At 36.3% G+C, this 5,200-nt stretch overlaps 1 long non-coding RNA gene across 2 annotated transcripts; it reads left to right on the forward strand.

The window, feature by feature from the left end:
• The first annotated feature begins 1,001 nt into the window (after positions 1–1,001).
• On the forward strand, positions 1,002–3,054 carry LOC110874729. 2 transcript variants are annotated; one of them, XR_002556176.2, is made up of 3 exons: positions 1,002–1,276; positions 1,378–1,457; positions 1,618–3,054. It is a non-coding gene; the product is annotated as an uncharacterized LOC110874729 (long non-coding RNA). The 2 variants fall into 2 exon arrangements; XR_002556180.2 differs by having other exon boundaries at positions 1,378–1,451.
• The last annotated feature ends 2,146 nt before the right edge of the window (positions 3,055–5,200 follow it).

Here is a 5,200-nt window from a genome sequence, read left to right on the forward strand (position 1 = left end):
ATTTTTTTCTTTCTATACTAATAATTGAAACATTTTTGCATGCTAATAACATGTGTAAAGAAAATATTTTTTAATATTCTCGTTTTTATGGTACTTTTTATTTATTAACATCTAAAATAATACATACATATAAATATATATACACATGCGCACGCACATTACTGACCACTTATCTTGTTCACTTCTTTTTTATTCGAAAGGGTATATGCTAGAGAGATAAAAATACTCTTTTCTAAATTGTTGGTTACTTTTAAATCAACTATCCCCATGTTTTTAGACGACCATAAAATTTTCATACGTTAATACTTTTTATAAAATACACCATAAAACAAGCATATTAGTTTAAAAGGGGGTTAAGGGTATTTGGTCATTTCATTATACATATAATATATGCATAAAATTATTAAAATATTATTTAAAAGTGCGAAGAAACCAGGAAGTAATGCATGTCTAAAAAGATTTTCTTTTACTAGTATAGAAAGATATAATATTAGTTTAAAAGAGGTTAAGGGTATTTGGTCATTTTATTAGAAATTAACAAAAAAAATTGGATGTAATTATATGAATTTACCATTAAAGTCACCTCCTTCTAGAAGGCTATGGGGTGTGGGGGTCATGGATTGGAACATTATTTCTACATAGGACCATTAATTAAATGGTACACCATCCCCCTCCTTGATTGATGGTGGTTCCCATGGATTAAACCACGATTACCATGACCCTCCCGTTTGATAATTTTAAGAAAAAAAAAATTAAAAAAAAAAATAAAGGGGATAGTGGTTTGGGTCATGACCACACCCTTAGGGTAGTGGTTTAGAATGGTATATTAAAGATAGATGACATGATGCCTATGTGGAGGGTCATGATTGTCATGAGGGTCATAACCACACTCTATAGCCTAATTAAACACCACCGTTAGTTCATGCTCAGATGTAATCCTGTCCGTTTAAAATAGCAGAATCCTTCTAGAAGCAGAAGTTATTGGTGGTTTTAAACGGTTTTCTTCCTCAGTTTCATTCCATCCCACGTCACCGGTAATAACCACTTCAATAGCTTCTCTATTCATTTACAAAATACTACCGTAAGAGGAGAAGTTCCAATCGGTCACTACCACCACCAAGCCAATCATCTCCACCTCTCAATCTACCGTCCCTGTCGCTCAATCAACCAGCTATCATTTGGTAACTGGATCATGTTAATTGGGCGTATTTTCAACACATACGGACCTTGGATGTGTCTAGATGATGGCCATATAGTTAGCAACTTTGTTTCTCAGGTAAAACTACATGATCCTTCTCTTTTCTTTGTTCTTATATTTTAATAAACTTTAAGTTAAGGTTTACGCTTGTGGTATTAACTTTTCAAAGTGTCATCAAGGTCATCCGTAAACAACCAATGGCAATTATGGTGATGGATAACAAAATTGAAGCTTTCAATACATCCCCGACTTGGTAATGGTAATTTATTTTATTTACTATACACAATTTACCATCTTTATCGAATAAAATTGTTATGTTTCTAATTCATTGAACCACATGTCATTGAATTACATAAACTATGTATAACTTTTCGTAAAGAAAAGTTCCCCAATAATATACAAACTTATGTTTATTATAGGCTAATGGACTGGTGGTATTGGTGAAAGGTGATCTGGCGGGTTTTTCAGTTTAGGCAATCCTGGATAGTTTACCATGTTAGAGTTTGCTCAGGTTTGTCTTTCAATAACTTTTAATTGAATTTACTAGAGTTGGCATATTCGACCACTTGTTTTCTAAATAATGGGTCAATTTGGGTTATTCATAAATCATAACCTCGAACAAGTCAGAAAGGATGGGTTAAATGGGCTAAACGTATTGAAAGTCACTTCAAACCATCTTCCCCTAGCTGTTGAAGACAAGGTACATCTGAACTTTTAATGATGGCTGCAGATGCCGAACCTCTTGAAATTCTTCTCCATCTTCTCTTACTTGCTGAAGATAAGGTATACTCTTACCTGGGTGGGTCAGGCTGGTTGGGTAACGGGAATAGTTTCAGGTCCAAAGCGGGTCGGGTTGTGTTGGAAGAGCAAATTACCAAGAAAGTTAAATTAGTTTACGAAATTATATATTTGTATGTTCCCATTAAAATTAACTCTTTTTATGGGTTTATCTTGACCATTCAAAGTGCTTAACTTTTAATCCTGACTTTTTAGAATCAAAATTTTCTTCAAAGTTAACTCTTTTTGTGGGTTTATCTTGACCATTCAAAGTGCTTAACTTTTAATCCTGACTTTTTAAAATCAAAATTTTCTTCTAGAAGCTGCAGTTTTGATGGAGGTTTCGCGGACTCTCCTGCAATCACGCAGTTAGCGACGGTTTCTATTCTCCCATCCCCTCATTCTCCTTTTCTTCGTCTTGGCATTCTCAAATTTTCTTCTTTAATGGTATTCGATCCTTTCTTCTCTCTCATGTAGTATCGGGTCTCTGTTCAGGTATGTTTCAATTTTGGTTGAATAAAAGGTTTTTTTTTTCATCAATTAATACTTTTTGCTTGCGTATTTATCATTGTTATGGGATTTTCCCTAAATTAAGGAGTTTTTATTGATCATTTTTTTTGTGTTGATTTGCATATGTATGGTTTTATTTTTGAGTTATGTGATATCAGTTGCCATTAATGATGTCTCTGAGGCCTAGGGCATGGACTGATGTCCGCCAGAACCGTTACAATATGGTTGCCCTTCATAATCATCGACAATTATTTAAAACTTGAAAGGGTTACCGTTGGAAGGATCTGAATAAAAGTCAATTTTTGGGCATTATTGTGAGATGCCGGTAGGATATGTGAAGTTACCGCTAGGAATTGCTGGACCGTTGTTGTTGAACAGTTATGAGTATATGGTGCCTATGACGACTACCGATAAGTGTTTGGTTGCGAGTGCGAATAGAGGTTGTATGTAACATCCTGCATTTTGATACTCATTTTATCTTAGCAAGTCTTAATCATACTTCCTATCCTGTGATACTTGTACACTCGAGATGATTGATCATAATGGAAATGAGACTTTTTTAATCTTAATTGTGTTAAACTATGTGAAACTATTACTCTATGTGATGATTCTTGTATGTGAACGATATGGTTAAACAGATTCTTGACTCTTGTGATGCTTTTACATGTGTGAACGATGTATTTATCCTAGATTCTTGACACTTGTTATGCTTTAATACTTGAGGAACGAGAAACTAGTTTTAACACAAATTCGAAACACGAAGTTACCCTTGTTATTTATGCTATTTGAACGTCTAGATATAATAATACTATAATAATGGTTACTCACAATAACACCCAACACAACACTTAACCTCGCTAGCAAAACGAACCAAAGTTGGAAAATTTACAAATGCGAACTGGCCGTCCGAATGGACATCCGCTCGGATGACCATCCGTCCGGATGACCATCCGACCGGATGGCCATTCGACCAGACGTAGCCATCCGACACATGCCACTCGCCACCGCCTTAAGCCATCCGATCACAACCATTCGATCGAGCCTGTCACTGTCACCTATAAATAGTAGCCTTAACCCTCATTTGCACCTTTCACCTCTGCCATTCGCTCTCAAGCTCCAGACGATATCCAAGGCTATTCTTTAAGCTTTTTTCACCCGAATCTTCTCCAATCTTCATCTTTATTCACTTATACTCCATCTTCTTCATCAAAATCACACACACACCTTAACATTTTCTCAAAAACACTGATTTTAGACCTTTCGAAGGTGGTTTTCACTTGTATTGCTTAGGCAAACTGTTGTGAAGCACCAATGAGTCGGGATTGGACTAAGATCTAAAGGATTTTCACATTTTTATACAACGTCTAAGGGATTTTCATATGTTCTCGGCTCATATTTGATAAAATTTCACGTTTTCAACTTATTTCTAAAACTTCTCTTCGGTTTTACGCGAATATGGATGGAATCGGGACTCAAACAGACTCTCGACTCGTTTCTTAGTCGAGAGCCGGCTTGAAAATGGAATTTCACCGGAGAGATGGACCGATTAACGGGTTAAACATGAAATTTCACCAAGAACTGCTCGTCTGTCCGAAGGGGTGGTACCCATCCGACCAAATGAACTGGATTTGGTATGTTTCCGTTGTTTGACACGTCGTCACACCGTCTCCGTTAACTCAAAACTTTTACTTAGAAAATTTTACAAAACTTCAAACAACGACCATCTGTCCGAATGGCCATCCGATCGGATGACCATCCATCCAGATGATCTGCCCATGATAACTATTGTTGTTTACTTTTGTAGAACACTTGGTCAAAACATCGAAAACTTTAACAGTTCACAAACACCCCTACACTGTTCGAATGGCCATACGTTCGAATGGTCATCCGCTCGGATGACCAGCCGTCCAGATGATCATCCGTTCGGATGGAACCCATCTGCTCGGATAGTCTGTTGAACACTTTACTCGTTTTGCACTATTCAACACTCTGTTCCCGACCAGGTCAGCACTTAGAGGACTTATGCTCTGTTCCCGCGCGCAGGCTGATCGAGCGCTCCCTTTGATCCAATCTGACTATGTTTAAGTTCTAAGAACCCATTGTGAGTATACTTGATCCCCTTTTATTTTAAACACTTTGGGATGCAACATGTATTCTATATAAACCACGACACTTGAAACTTGTTTGTAAACCTGCTCTATCCACTGTTATACATGAAAACATGATACTTGTGATAATTGTGAGTCTTATGTGCCATGTGATCATTGAATCTTATGTTTAGCCAACCATGACAATTATAGCGCTATAGGATTAACGCACCGCCCTTGAGACTTGGGGTATTGTCGAGTCAAACATGTTAACCTCTCGTTACTCTCTTGGGACAGGCAAAATTAACGCGCTGGAAACTAAGGTTAACATATTGATTACGTGAGCTTAGCATGTTGAAACTTGTAATATATTATTCATGTTGGATATGAGAAAGCCACATTTTAAACTATATATGCTATGTATCAAACTTGTATACTCGCCAACATTTTTGTTGATTTTGTTTTAATACATGTTGCAGGTTGATAGGCGAAGGAAAACAAGAAATCAAGCTAGGATGACCTTAGAAACTCATCTTAGAAAAACAATATTTTGAAACATGTTGAATTTTGATGATATTTTGATACAATTTTGTCTATGTGATGGTTTGTATGACAATTTAGCTTTTAT

This window comes from Helianthus annuus, chromosome 1 (genome assembly GCF_002127325.2).
Source record: "Helianthus annuus cultivar XRQ/B chromosome 1, HanXRQr2.0-SUNRISE, whole genome shotgun sequence".
In the NCBI taxonomy this organism is placed as follows: domain Eukaryota; kingdom Viridiplantae; phylum Streptophyta; class Magnoliopsida; order Asterales; family Asteraceae; genus Helianthus; species Helianthus annuus.